Below are 15985 nucleotides of genomic sequence, written 5' to 3'. Positions count from 1 at the left end.
GGAGGGGAGAGGTGGGGAGGGGGGAGGGTGGAGGATGGGAAAGGCAGCGGAGCACAACAGACACTAGGATGGCAATTTGTAAATCAATGGATGTGTAACTGATGTGATTCTGCAATCTGTGTATGGGGTGAAGGTGGGAGTTCATAACCCACCTGAATCAAAGTGTGGAATATGATATGTCAAGAAATTTGTAATGTTTTGAACAACCCACAATAAAAAATTAAAAAAAAAAAAAAAGAAATAATAAATCTTTGGGGAAGATACATATGTTTAACCTGATTTACACAGTGTATACATACACCAAAATATTACATGGTACCCCATAAAGATATAACAATTTTATGTGTCACTTAAAAATGATTAAAAATGAAACATTCTGAATATAATTTCATTATGCCTTTCCTCCCAATATTGCTCAAAATGTTTATCAATATTTATGCACACAATCTCTGGCTTATACTCACTTATTTAAGTACAATAAACCAAGAGAGCTGCTGGGTGTTGGATCATAGACTTGTAATCCCAGAGACTCAGGAGACTGGCAAGCTCGAGGCCAATCTTAGCAATTTAGCAAGACCCTGTCTCAAAATGAAAATAAAAAGACAGGATATGGCTTAGTGGCAAAGCACCCCCATGGGTTCAATTTCAAGTACCCTCACATACACAAATAGAGCTCAAGGGAAATTATCTTAGAATTGTATTTTACAGAGCTCCAAGGATCCTGGCACATGCAGAATGTCCTCAGAAGCTCCGTGTGGCCAGTCACCCTGTTCTGCCAGCCACCCCTGCCCACCAGCCCCACCTGCAGCTCACATCCTACAGAAGCCTGAGTATTTGTGTCAGGGGCAGAGGTGTACAGAAGAGATCACTGTGGCACTCAGGGAGATGCCTGGAAAGAAAGTGAGTAAGCATGCACTCAACCCAACACAGGTGCCTGCAGGAGATAAATGGTTTCAGATTGGCTTGTAGGAAGGCGCTGGTTTAGGTCAACAGAACTGGAAGTTGAGTGTGTCACTCAGCTCAGGAAAACTGAAGATAACTTAACTGAATTCTCTGGGGTCCATAGAAGAGATTACTCTTGTGCTTGCTGAGATGCCTAGAAAGAAGGGACAGGAAATCGAGCAGCTGAGCCAACATCAGGTCAGCAGAGGTTGAAACTGAGGGCATGTCTCAACTCAGGAGATTTGGAGATAAACTGAATTTCCATAAGAAACTTCTGAATTTGATTTTCAGACCCTTCAGTTGAGTAGCCTGACTGCTCCAAAAGCTTTCGCATGAAGGGAGCTGTTTAAAAAGGAAGTACCTGAGTAGGTCCAATTTCATCAGAGTGACTGCATTGTAGTTGAAAGGAATGTGAAAGAACATTCACTTATTTTTGGACGTCTTTCTAAAGGGAAGATAGAACAATTCAAAAGATGAAATTCTGTCGGAAGTTTCACAGAAATCATTCTTTGGGATGTGAGACTGTGGTAAAACCACATTTTGTTTATTTAAAAACAAGAATGGAATAGCCTTAAAATTAGGGAAGTTATTATTAATGCATTTCTTTTTGCTTGGAGATTACTCTAATATTTTTGCTGAAGGTTGCTGCCCAGCCTAGTGTGACAGAAGTTGACAAATGATTACATTGGACAATGGGGAAGAAGTAGTTCTGTGTTTTTGCTTTTTCAATGTGGTTTATATATATATAATTGTGGTAAGAGAAAAATTTCATTCTGATAATACTGGATGATGTCATAGTGAACATTGATTTCATAATTTACTACAAAATGTACCATAATTTAATTCATTTTTTCCCACTCATATTGTATTGTTTCTGTTCAGATGACCTTTAAGTGTTTAATGTTCCTGTGAGCATTAACTGCAAAGGACAAAAAACTAGAAAGTAACTTTGAAAAAATTGGATTGTATAGTGTCAGTAAAATTCTATCAAATTGAATAGTAAATGATAAAGATCTTGGTGATTTCACATGACCAAGGATAATAATAATAAAAAAGGAACCTGACTTTTTTTCCCCCAGTACTGGGATTGAACTCAGGATCTCTCTATTACTGAACTACATTCCCAGCGGTTATTCATATTGTTCTTTTTATAAGGGTCTTGGTAAATTGCTGAGGTTGACTTCAAATTTGTAATTCTCCTGTCTGAGTCTCCTGGGTTGCTGGGATTACAGGTGTCTGCCATCATGCTTGGGTTGACTTATAATTAATGTAATTAAAACTTAGTAAAAGAATATTCATAGAAAGTTTCTAAAAAAATTGTAAGATGCCCTTTTTCACAGTAGTCAGTGTGCATCCTACAAAAATGAGAACATTTTCAAAATTGGGATATTCTTTTAAAAAGAAGAGGAATAGATATTTCATATCCAGAAAAAAAATTCCAATTTACATATATAAAGGTTTATATATATTTATATATGGATATCTGTGAGGCCAGGGGGCAAAAAGGACAGTCAATATAGTTAATAAATAATTGAATCCAATTGGGAAGGTGAGGGCTAGTTGAAAAGGAAAGGAAATCAAATGCTACCCTTCCCCCCTCCTCCTTCCAAAGTCCTTCCGCCTCCTGCTCCTCTAACCTGTTGCTAAAATAACCTGCCCCAGGAATTGTTCCTCCCTGCAGAGAGTTGCAGGAACTGTTAACTCATGTCTCCTGGATCACTGCCTGGATCACTTCACCATTTGGCCCTTCCCCTGCCCATTTGCTTCTCCCATTTTTGCCTATCCCATGGCCACTGGTCATATAAGTTGGATAGGGAGAGAAGAGAGACAAGATAAGTGGGGAAGAGGGCAGGAGAACAAAGAAAATCTAAAATGTATGAAAGGGGTAGGATACCCCCACTTCTTTAGATACCAACTCTGGGTTCCCTTTTCTGTTGATAAGTCTGTTTCTATTCTTTAAATAAAATTTGTTTTCTATGCTTGCCTTGAACTTTCTTGGATATGCAGTCTTCAACATCTGGGGAAAAGGAACTTATTGTCACTGGTAACTGGTGGAATCATATTTGGAGGTAAGCTCCTTCACATGTACCCCACATCTTTCTGAGGTGCATTTTTCTGCCTCTTTCTTTCTGGAGCATTCCCTTCCCTGCTGCATATTAGTTATAGCTGTTAAGGCTCTAGTGTTGAGAGAGGGACATGAAATGGCTCATAGGGAAGTGCCTGGGAACTCTTTGTTCACAGCCTTTACAACCATGTAGAGATTCTCTCCATGATTGTTCCTATGTACTTTGCTAGCTTCTTTGACTACAAAAAAAAGGAGTTTTATGCCCACAGCCTTTTGAAGAGAGTCAATTCTTTATTCTAGCCTTTATCCCTATGTTCTGCTGTTGCCAAACATGGTCTCAATACCAATTCTCTAATAGATTATCATGGCCATCAGAGGGAAATACAAACTTTAATACCATTCTACAGCTCAGCCTATTCTGTAAAAATGAAAGGAAATAGACCAAAGTTCCTATATGCAGGCCTAAGGACTTCTCAGACCTTGTTTCAAAAACCCAAATTGAGCCAAAAGTGTAAATTAGACTCAGCTATGATTCCCCTGTTCTAAGTGAGGCCAAGTATCCCCTCCCATTGGAGTCTCAACACAGATCAAGATTCATTTCATTCAGGGTCCCATGTTTTCCCCAGGGAATTACAAGTCATATGGTAAGGTTGGATAGTTTGGAAGCTTGCATCTTTTTCATGGCCACCCATGAATTTAACAGCAGTTAAATTCAGAAGTCATAGTGGAAGGAGGGGCATAAATTGCTGATGCTAGAGGCTCCAGGATTGGGGATATAACCTCTAGACAAAGAGACAGTTCCTTGATGCAGGCACTCATGGATCCTGTTCTCTTTTGTTCAGGGAGGGAGCCCATCCTCAAAAGTAATGGGAGATAATATCACATAATTTTCTGCATCCAAACATCGCCTGATTATCAACTGGTGAGAAACCAGCCTCTACCTCAGAGCAAAGCCTGTCCTAGGAAGGGGGCGTGACCCTTGTCCTTGGAAAGACCCACAGAGCACTCCTAGGCACAAGCCAACCCTGCTGAGTAGTTTTATCTACAAATAACAGGAGAGATGCAAGGAGCCAGGTGTCCCTGACTCAATCAGGCTAGGTTAGGACCCTAGCAACCACCAATCAGCATGAGACAGGGAAAATACCTGGGATGCCAGATGACCCTCCCTGTAGTCGATGGTGGTTGATTGTGTTGGGAAACTATGTAGTTCAGCACATACTTCCCTCATGGCTTAAGCCAATCAGTTCAAATGAATCCCCCTCTTGTACTAACCAATCACCCCTACCCAACTTGTTCCCGCCAGTGAATGTGCTAATCATATTTTCTGATTTTCTTGCTGTGTGTGATGATTTGCTAAGAGATGCTATGATGTTTGTGAAGTCCCTGCCTTCCCCAAAGAGTGTATAAAACTGCTTCAAACCCTGGACTCGGGCCTCTCAGCATCACTAGTTGCTGTGTGCACGCGGAGGACTGAGCTAGCTCAAATAAACACCTCTTTGCTGCTTACATCGATTTTTGTCTCTGGTGGTCTTTTGGGGATCCCGAATTCAAGCATAACACTAGGAAATAAAAGAAAATAGTTTAAAATACAGCCCTCCCTCTAAAAAACCCCAAACCCATCAGTTTCCTTTACTTAGTTTCTGCCAGAAATCTGTCTTGTAGGTTCTTTGAAGGGTTTCATCAGTGTTTTTTATCCTGGCTATAGACATGAAACTCAGAATAGTCAGTAGCAAGACGTATTTTATTAAAATTGGCAAACGATTTGAATAGACATTTCTCAAATGCTTAACAGATTCCAACAAATGCAAATAAAAATCACAATAAGATATTGATTCCAAGAAATGCAAATAAAAATTACAATAAGATATTATCTTATACCTGCTAGATTGGTTATTTTAAAAAAGATAACAATTGCTGGTAACGTGGAGAAAAAAAAATCTTGATCTATTTGTGGTATTATAAGTTAGTACATCCATTTTGGAAAATAGTATGGAGATTGCTTAAGAAATACAGAACTACAATATGATCCAGCAACCCCAGTACTGGGTTACTGGGTTACTGGGTATTTATCCAAAGAAATTGATGTCAGTATGCTGAGGGGTTATCTACACTCCTGTTTTTTTTTTTTTTTCCAGTATTATTTACAATAGGCAAGACATGGAAACAATCAGTGTCCAAAGGATGACTGGAGTAAAGAAGAATGTAAACACAATGAGTACTATTGGGCCTTGACAAAGGACAGGGAATGCTATCATTTGTTTACGTGATGGGGTGAATCTAGAGGACCATTTATATGGTCATCTATCAAAGTCAAATTCTTTTTTGGGGGAGTGAATTCCAGGAATTGAACCCAGGGGCACTGGACCCCTGAGCCACACCCCCAGCCCTATTTTGTATTTTATTTAGAGACAAGGTCTCACTGGGTTGCTTAGCACCTCACTTTTGCTGAGGATCTTTGAACTCACCATCCTCCTGTCTCAGTCTTCAGAACCACTGGGATTATAGGTATGCACCACTGCGCTGGGCTCAAAGTCAAATTCTGACAGTAGGATGGTGGATATCAGTTACCTAAATCTGGTTGTGGGTGTGGGGGTTGGGTGGAGAAAAAATTACAAAGTTGGAAATGAGTTCTGGTGTTCTGTTGTAGAACAAGGTGACTATAGTTAAGGTATATTTCAAATTAACTAAAGGAGTTTCATGTTTTCTTACCTCATAGAAATAATAAATATTTGAAGTGACAGATATGCTAATTCTGATTTGATCATTCTACAATGTATCCATGTATTAAAACACATTTTACCCCATGAATATATACACTTTATTGATTAAAAGTAAAACTAAAAATACCTTAAAAAAAGAAATAATGTCATGATTGAATTTGTCAGGAATTTTATTTATTTACCTATTTGTAATTATTTTTCATTTGGTTTGAAAACATGTATTGTAATTTTGTTATGAGACAGGAGTTTCTTAACTACTTTAGTTCTCAGAGTGAGAATGCAATGTAGGGTGAAGTCCCTTTAGATAAAAAATTACCTCAGCATCTATCTGTCTTCAGTATTAAGTCTTGTTTATTGCAAAAATTTGTTTTTCTTTTTTTGCCTAGAGGAAAATATTTTGCCATATGGATATTTATGGTCTGTAACTATTTATATGTACATATGAAAGTTGATATCGTGGCAATGAACAATTAAAAATAATCATGATTAAAAAATTGTATTTTTACTAGAAATTTCCCTTGAAATAGTTGAATTAATGGAAAAGTGGAATGTAGTATGCTAAGTGTGGGTTATTTGCTCAGTTTACTGGAAATGTGTTATGCAGGAGTTCTATGAGTTACTGCTACCTTTGGCATATATGACTACAATAGGAAGAGCAGTGGAAAGCCCACCAACCAACTTGAACTAAGTGATATTTATAAAACATAACATCTAACAAGATGCATAATACAAAGAATGCATACTTTTAAAAAAGCACATGAATTATGTGCCACATATCACTCTGTGATATGAACAAATAAATGCTATAGAATTAAAGTGAAGTTTATAATTTTCTTTAATTAAGCTTTCTTTAGTTACACTAGGAATAAGATAAAAATGAAAAACAATGATGTGTCTGTAAGTTGCACAAAATATTTTGGAAATAATCAACACATTACTAAATAACACAAAGAACAAAGGAAAAAATATTACAAGAGAAATTAGAAATATTTTTCATTGAATGCCAATGAAAATTTGGTAGAAGCTAAAGTACTTTAAACATATTAAAAAATTTATAAAATCAATTACCCAAATCTTCACCATAATAACTGGAAAAAGGAAGATCAAGTTATATCATAATTGGAAAAGTAATAAGATGATAGTTATGAATGAAAATGTAACAAAATGATACAAAAATATATAAGGACAATATTTTCTGATTTGAAATGGTTAAAGAATTGGTGAATTGACAGAGAAGAGTTAAAAATTATCAACTTCAAGCATAAAGGAAAGAAAGAAATGGGGGCTGCATTGAGGAGATTTTGGGAAATAACAAATGGTTAAACAAATATATAGCTGGATTTGCAGAAGAAGAGTATAAGAAAAGAGAAGAAGTACTTGAAGGAATAATGGCTAAATGTTTTCTAAATAAATTTTAAAAAGGAAACCAGAGAAATAAGAGTTTCAGAAAAATCCAAGCAGTAAAATATAGACACCACCAAAAAAATCAAATCATAGCTAGAAAGAAAAATAAACAAAATTATGAAAACATTGAGAAAATAGAAAATTAAATGTTATACACAGAGGAACAAATAACAGACTTCTAATTGCAACATATGTAAGCCAGAAGGAAATGTAGTAACATCAATAAAATACTAAAGTAAAAAATAAAACATGTTAACTTGGAATTTTATATCCATTAAAAATGTCTTTTCAGGACTGAGTAAAAAAGAAAGTCTTTGCTATGATTTGAATTTGAATGTCCTATAAAGGCCCATGTATAAAAGGTTTGGTCCACATGTTGACACTACTGGTAAGCAATGAAGCTTTTTAGGAGCTGGAGCCTAGTGGGAGGTCATTGGATCTTTCAAGCCATTCCCCTGAAAAGGATTTGGGACCCTAGTTTCTTCCTCTCTGTCTTTGTTCTCCAACTATGAGATGAATGCTTTCACTCTACCATACACTCCTGCAATAGTGTGCTACCTCACTATAGGCCCCAAACAATAGAGCCAAACACAAACTAGAACTTCCAAAACTGTGAGCCAAAGTAAGTTGATTATGTCAAGAATTCTCTAATAATGACTGAAAGCTGGCTATGTCTGATTTCTTCAGACAAATAAAAGATGAAAGAATTACTGTTGGTAGATAATGCACTAGAAGAAATGTTAAAGACCTTTTTTTTACAAGAAGGAAACTGCCAGCAAAGAAGTGGTAAACATGCAAGTAAATACAACAGAGATTTTATAAAATGTTTTAACCAAAAACACAGCTGAAAGACAGAAGCAACTCAACTGGCCCCAAAAGACAAATATTTCTTTATTCTACTTAAATACAACCTAAATCAGTCAAATTAATAATAATAATAAAAAAAAAGAATGGCAGCTACCAGGGAGAGGTGGGTAATAGAGGGAGATAATGTTAAATGGGTTTAGAAGTTCAGTTTTCAAGATTAAAAGAGTGCTTCGTCTTTGGAATTCACCATTTTGGAGAGCCATCTCTAGTCTCCCTCTCCTTTTTTCAGGAGGCCCAGGTTGCTCTACTATTCAAGTGCTAAAGATCTACAGGGAGAACAGCAGGCACCCTGAAAGCCAGAAAATGCCCCCCTACTGAGCCCTCAGTCCCCTGGGAAATGGAACAAAAATCTCACACCTCTCACATCTGCATATCAAGACTCACCAAAACCCAGATCTGTGAGTTTGCAGCTAGGTCCACATGGGCCCATCTGAGCCTAGTAAAGACTTGCCTGGGGCTAGAAAAGGCATGGAAATTAACAAATTGGGAGCTTTTTGTCTGAGGAAACACAGGGTGGAGAGGCTGGAGAGAGCCTGGCTCTCCCCAGCTCTTTGAGTCCTATGGCTGGTGGAGGCTGAAGGGGGCCAGCTATAGTCAGTCAAGTTATTGGAAGCATGGGTGTAAGGGCATTTGGCTCTCAGTCTGTCTAGTCAGTTAGTCTGGCACTCACCAGATTCCCAAGGGCCACCGAGGCTTGTATTTGCCGGGTCCCAGCACCAGCCAGGTCCCGAGGTCTCTCCACTCCCTGATCTCCAACATGGTCTACCTCTCTGTCTACCAAAGCTGCAGGCCTTTGGCCCAGGCTGCCAGGCCTACCTCACTTAGAGCACAGCTTCATTGCTTCACTGCTGTTCACAGGACCTATTGCCCAGCTCTGAGACATATGGCCCAGGCCAACTAGGCCCACTGGATGTAGCCAGCTGCTTCACCACCCAGGCCCACTCACCTTGCCATATCACAACCTGGCCTGCTTGGCTTAGGCTGGCTGCCTGCCCAACAAGGCTTTACGCCACCTGGCCCAGATAGCACTTTGCTGCCCAGCTGTAGCCCAGCTTGCCCCCAAGCCATTTGCTACCAGGCCTGCCTGGCACAGCCAGCAGCTTTACTACCCAGTCCACTCAGCTTACTGGGCAGGCCACTGAACCACATGGCCTAGCCAGCTGCTTGGTTGCCTGGCTGCAGCCCAGCTTGCCCGAAATGCAAATTCACTTCCAGGCCCATCTGCCCAAACCAGCAATTCTGCTACCTAGCCCACGCTGGCCTGCCACACTAATCTCCCAAAATGCCAACCTTCAACTTGGTGAACAACATAATAAAAAGGAAGGACTTGACATACTCCCACACTTATTTAACATCTCAAGAAGAAACTAAAATAAAATCAGTTGGGCACAGACAGCAAATACATATTTTCACTGACTATTTTTCAACCTAGGGGAAACAAAATCAGAGAGAAAATACAAGAAGTGAAAGATCACTTAATAATAAACAATAATGTACTAATGATGCCTATTGGTATAAATAAAGTCAGCAGCTTGGGTGAGCACTCATTTTGCCCTTGCCTCTGTCTACTTTTGATTTCTTCATAGCTGGCACCTGAAACAGGGACTCTTCTAGACATGCTGATGGGGAAAGGGAGTACCTTACTGTCTGGAACAGGCTTTGATGTGCGTCTTTCATTGGCTAGCAATACCCATTGGTAAGCTATGGGAAATTCCCTATTTAACATTCAACGTCATCATCAGGCTGAGCTATCCTATTCACTTTGCAAGCATAGACATACTGTAAGTAATTCTCACATTGATCCTTTGCAGGCAGAGCTAGACTCTTATTGCCCCTGGTACATAGAAAGTTTTGCTTTATATTCAAAAAATTGTGAAGATATAGGTAAGAAGCTTCATGTGGAGCCATGAGCTCCTGTGCTTGTGCTGCATGCTTGGTTTCTTTGTTGTGATGCTATTTCTAAGTTCTCTATCTCTCAGCAAATGACTCCCTCCCTTAGCAACAGCTGCTGCAGAGTCCTTGATGGAAATGTTCCCCCTGCCTTCACAGCCACCTTCCCCTCCATTGCCGCCTCCCCAGTTAAATCTCTTTTGGCTGAGTGTTTATGCGGAAAAGAAGGGAGATACGCGCATATTTTGGCTTTTTGCCCTATTAAGCTAAATTCCGCTGGTCAACCAGAGCATGAGTAGTTACCTTTTGCTGTATTTAAAGAATTATAAGCTACCCACCCAGGGCAAAAGGAGGGGGAATCCGTTTTTCCAGCCCCCTCAAGATTGGATGGCACAAATATTTCCAGTTCAAACAAAACATTCCTCCAGAAATCCTTTCCCACCACTAGAGGGAGCTCTAACATAAATTTAATTACTACTCAGATGCCCAAATGCAGCTTCCTGGGAGGTATATAAAATTGCTACTTAAATTTAGGGGCCTTTACCTAAAAATACTTTGGATTAATTTTGCCTTGTTCTCATATTGCTAAAGAGGGGAAATTTGTGGTTCCCAGGGTAATTGATTCTGATTATATTGGCACACTATATGTCCAAATGTGGTCCCATATTCCCTTAAGCCTACCTAAATGATCCTCTATTGCTCAACTGATTGTGATTCCCTATGTTTCAGCTCAACAACATTTAAATAAAAGGGGGAGATGCAGGGTTTGGCTCTATTGTCATTGGAGCTTGCTTACCAATTACTGAAAATAGACTAAATTGACTCTTTGTTTAAATAAGCAGCCAATTACAGGATTATTGGACACCTTTGCTGATGTTACCCTTATTCCCCTTTCAGTATGGCCTCATTCATGGCCCATTCAAAGGCCTACCCTGGTTTGGGGCATAGGAGGCAACAATGAACAGGTGTCCAAGAGCTCCCTGTGGCTGCAATGCTCTGCACCTTCCAATCAACAACAAAATATTACTCATGTTCAGCTACATGTTATGGCAATACCTTTATCCATATGGGGAGGAGAAATTTTACATAAACCCCAGATGTCTGTGGAATTCCCTTTTTTTTGTAGGGGCCTCTGTATATCTGACTGGCTTGCCACTAAAGTAAAAAGTCACCACCCCTGTCTAGGTTGAATAATGACCATTGTCAAAGGAAAAGGTGGCAACTGCAGAGGCCCTTATTCCAGAACTGCTACAATTAGGAGATGTTGAACCTTAGACCATTTCTCTTCTAGATGGGTTGACCATGTATACAGATGGAGGTAAGCAGAGAGGGGTAATATCTGTTTTTATTAATGGTAAATGGACTGACTATTATACCCTGCCTCAAATCTTTCCACAGGGATCTGAATTAGCTGGCACTAAGGTTATTTTCTACTATTTTAAACATTATTACAAATTCTTAATGTATAGCTAACTTGTTGCTTATATTTCTGTAGCTGTGTTATCCCTACATTTGCATTCCAATTTACTATCTCTTTCTTTAATCCTTCAAACTTTTTTACAGCATTGCGTGTACCCTAATTTTAATGTTTATATACACAGCCACACAGAGGTCCTGAACCTCTAATGAAAGGCAAAGCTCATGCAGATGCAACTGTGAGATCCCTTTATCCTTTATTTTCAGATGCTGTAGAAGCTCATGGATTTTTTCATCAAAACACTCACTCACTAATAAAAATGTTTTCCATTTATTCTCAACAGGCTCATGCCACTGTCAATAACTATTCTCAATGTACATCTTTCCAGGCCCCTATGTGTGAATTTGTAAACACATGGGGTCTACATTCTAATAATGCACTTTGGCAAATGAATGTTACTCATTTTCCTCCTTCTATCTTCACTCCATTCTCATGTTTCCATTGCTACTCATTCTGGGTGTATTTGGGCTAGTGCCCATAGTTCTGAAAAGGTATCTGATTGAACTTCTCATTTATTATTCTACTTTGCCATTATGGGCAAGCCTGCTGGTTTAAAAATGTACATGCTTCTGCATATACATCCCATGTTTTTGCATGATTTTCTACTTAATGGAATATAATTTTAATGCATGGAATTCCTCATAATACTACCAGACCAGACTTTGTTGAAAAAACACATTGTACCTTTAAGACATGCCTCATAAAATAAAAACAAGGAAGAGGACCTAGCCTCTCTCATGTTAAATGCCTTAAATATTACTTTATTTACAGTTAATGCACTCAACATAAATTACGAAGAGAAGACTCACAATTGGTCATCTGACTTGGATAGACATTTTATTCCCAAACAACCATTACCAAAAAATTCATGTAAAATACAAGGTTCCACCAGACCCAGGATGGTGGGACCCTGTGCCTCTGATCACATGGGGAAAAGGATATGCTGCTGTGCTTACACCAACAGGTCCTGTATGCATTCCTGCTTGGTGCATGAGATCTGTCAATCATGATTTGGCATCAAGGACTTCATAATCTAATACCCAAGTTTCATTTGACCCTGGATGAGGAAGATTCTGCCAAACAAAAAGACAATCATTATCCTCAAAAGAGAAGAAACACTATACTCAGGAAACAGAGGGCACGGGGAGGCGGGTGTTCCCTGTCCTCCTTGGGCATCTTCCCACAGCCAGGAGAACCGGAGGCAACCTTTCAATCCTTCCGTGGAAACACGACATGCCATGCATATGCAAGGAGACAAAAGAGAGAGATGCCCATGAAAAAACCCATGACTGGACTACTCCGAAGCCTGCTGCTCCTCAGTAAACACTCAATAGGGACTGCAGCCTTTTCAGTTGCCTACGCCATGCCTGCCTTAGCTCAGTTCCCATGTGGCTCTTAAGCTGCCCAAGAAACTCTTCCAGCCACAGGAAACCCACCTGAGAATCTCCATCCAACTCTACGACCCAATCTGACCCTGACACCTTCCCTCCACAGGATGTCCAAGCATGGAAGGACGAACTTGAGAAAGTACGTCCTCTAGAAACATCCTGCATTTCTGAGCCATCGCCACATGCATCTCAGAGCCGCACTTGACGTAGATTCCAATAGGAGCCCCAGCTGCCCCGATACGCTCCACTGGTAGAACCCAACAACTTGTGCAGGAGAGGAGACCCTCAACACCAGTCCTGCGCCTATGAAAAGTTCTTGGCAAAGAGGTGAATTTCATCACACTCTACTTCCTTGAGACACAGGCAACAATCCTTACGCACTACTTTGGCACTCAGGTAGGCCTTTCACTACCCAAACCATAACGGCTGTCCTAATCTCAACAACTAGAAGTTTACTTCTCGGGTTCACATGCGCCTCCTACAAAAGAAGTCATCCCTGAGGTCTGCCACCACATTGGTCCATTCGGGATCCAAACTGCATATATGCTCTTCCAGAATGCACATCAACGACATTGCATGCAGCCTCACGAGCGGACGAAAAGCACACAATGATGCTCAGGCTTTTTCCTGAAGCACTTCTTTTTTTTCATTAGTTGCTCAAAAACATTACAATGATCTTGACATATCATACATTTGATTCAAGTGGGGTATGAATTCTTTTTTTCCATGTGTACAGATTGCAGTATCACAGTGGTTTTACAGCCACGTTTATACATACAGCCATATTAGTGTCTATTGTATTCTGCTAATTCTGCTACTCTTCCTATTCCTCCCTTCCCTCCATTCCCCTCCCATCACCTCTCTCTACCCACTCTATGACACTTTTCTCTCTCTCTCTCTCTCTCTTTCTTCCTCACACCATCTTATATGTAATTTTGCATAACAGTGGGGGTCTCCTTCCATCTTCCCTGCGATTCCCCTTCTCTCTCCCATTCCCATGCATCTCTCATCCCTATTTAAGGGTAATCTTCTTCTCATACTCTTCCTCCCTGCTATGTTTTGAGTCCCCCCGCCTTATATCAAAGAAGACATTTGGCACTTGCTCCTTAGGGATTGGCTAGCTTTACTCAGCATAATCTGCTCTAATGCCAAACATTTCCCTGAAAATGCCATGATTTTGTTATTTTTTAGTGCTAAATAATATTCCATTGTGTATAAATTCCACATTTTTTTATCCATTCATCTATTGAAGGGCATCTGGGTTGGTTCCACAGTCTAGCTATTGTGAATTGTGCTGCTATGAACATTGATGTAGCTGTGTCCCTGTAATATGCTCTTTTAAGGTCTTTTGGGAATAGTCCGAGAAGGGGAGTAGCTGGGTCAAACGGTGGTTCCATTCCCAGCTTTCCAAGGAATCTCCATACTGCTTTCAAATTGGCTGCACCAATTTTCAGTCCCACCAGCAATGCACAAGTGTACCCTTTTCTCCACATCCTCGCTAGCACTTATTATTGTTTGACTTCATAATGTCTGCCATTCTTGCTGGAGTGAGATGGTTTCTTAGAGTTGTTTTAATTTGCATTTCACTGATTGCTAGAGATGGTGAGCATTTTTTTGTGTATTTCTTGATTGTATATCCTCCTCTGAGAAGTGTCTGTTCAGATCTTTGGCACATTTATTGATTGGGTTATTTGTTTTCTTGTTGTTTGATTTTTTGAGTTCTTTGTATACTCTGGAGATTAAAGCTCTATCTGAATTGTGAGGGATAAATATATGTTCCCAGGATGTAGGCTCCCTATTTACCTCTCTTATTGTTTCTCTTGCTGAGAAAAAACTTTTTAGTTTTAGTATGTCCCATTTGTTGATTCTTGATTTTAACATTTGTGCTATAGGTGTCCTATTAAGGAATTTGGAGCCTGACCACACAAGATGGAGATTAGAGCCAACTTTTTCTTCTATCAGATGCAGAGTTTCTGGTTTCATCCCTAGATCCTTGATCCATTTTGAGTTAATTTTTGTGCATGGGGAGAGAAAGGGATTCGAAAGAAATTCAAGGCATAACGATAGGAAAATAAGAACTTACATTAGCACTATTTGTGAAAGACATGAACCTATACCTAGAGGATCCAAAAGGTTCTACCAAGAAACTTCTAGAGCTAGTAAATGAATTTAGCAAAGAGGCAGGATATAAAAACAACACACATAAATCAAAGGTGTTCCTGTATATCAGTGACAAATCCTCTGAAATGGAAATGAGAACAACCACCTCAGTCACAATATCCTCAAAAAAAAAATACTTGGGAATTATGCTAACAAAAGAGGTGAAAGAACTATACAAAGAAAACTCCAAAACACTAAAGAGAGAAATAGAAGAAGACCTTAGAAGTTAAAAAGATATACCTTGTTCATGGATAGGAAGAACTAACATCATTAAAATGGTCATATTATCAAAAGTACGCTATATGTTTAATGCAATCCCAATCAAAAATCCAATCTCATTCCTCGCAGAAGCAGAAAAAGCAATCATGAAATTAATATGGCAAAATAAAAGACACAGAATAGCTAAAGCAATTCTAAGCAGGAAGACTGAAATTTAGGTATAGCGATACCAGAATTCAAACTATACAAGAGAGCAATAGAAACAAAACAGCATGGTACTGGTACCAAAACAGACAGGTAGACCAATGGTACAGAATTGAGGACACAAAGATCAATCCACAAAATTACAACTACCTTATATTAGACAAACGCGCTAAGAGCATGCAATTGAGAAAAAATAACATATTCAACAAATGATGCTGAGAAACTGGAAATCCATATGCAACAAAATGAAACTGAAGCCAAAGCACTACTGATGCGCCAAATAGAGAGCTAACAATCAATCAGGAGGATCCATTCCAAGAAGCGGAACCAAAAGGCCCCTCTTGTGATGAGACCCGGTTTCTACATTTGCATTCCCTCAAATGTCCATCTACTCATCCAGGCACTGGTCCCTCTGGAGACCCACCCTTCCTTCCCCTGGTGGACCATGGCTCCTGCCAACATTGTGTGGCAATACCACTGACAACACTGTAGCATTTCCAGGAAAGGGGAAAACCCACCAGACTCCCGGAAACACTACGCCCCTGTGCACTAAAGAAGGGTCTCCCATGCTTTGCGCTGGGCCTGCCTCCGCCTTCCGCTAAAAGAGGACCTCAATTTTCTCTGGAACACCCAGCAGACCAGCATGGTT

The 15985-nt window shown here is 39.7% G+C and overlaps 1 long non-coding RNA gene across 2 annotated transcripts in view; it reads right to left on the bottom strand.

The window, feature by feature from the left end:
• Window positions 1-4551: 4551 nt before the first annotated feature.
• LOC107137753 overlaps window positions 4552-15985 on the bottom strand; it is a 19618-nt gene continuing 8184 nt past the window's right edge. The window contains exons 5-6 of one of the 2 annotated variants that reach the window (XR_007343882.1): window positions 5473-5581; window positions 4552-4566 (exon numbers count right to left, since the gene is read on the bottom strand). This is a non-coding gene — a long non-coding RNA (uncharacterized LOC107137753). Of the gene's footprint in view, window positions 4567-5472; window positions 5582-12185; window positions 12439-15985 lie in introns of those variants that run through there. The other variant, XR_007343881.1, reaches the window with a different exon arrangement.

Source organism: Marmota marmota, unplaced genomic scaffold (assembly GCF_001458135.2).
Source record: "Marmota marmota marmota unplaced genomic scaffold, marMar, whole genome shotgun sequence".
Classification (NCBI taxonomy): Eukaryota; Metazoa; Chordata; class Mammalia; order Rodentia; family Sciuridae; genus Marmota; species Marmota marmota.
The sequence above is the reverse complement of the archived record's forward strand: the minus strand, read 5'-3'. Positions and strand labels throughout refer to the sequence as shown.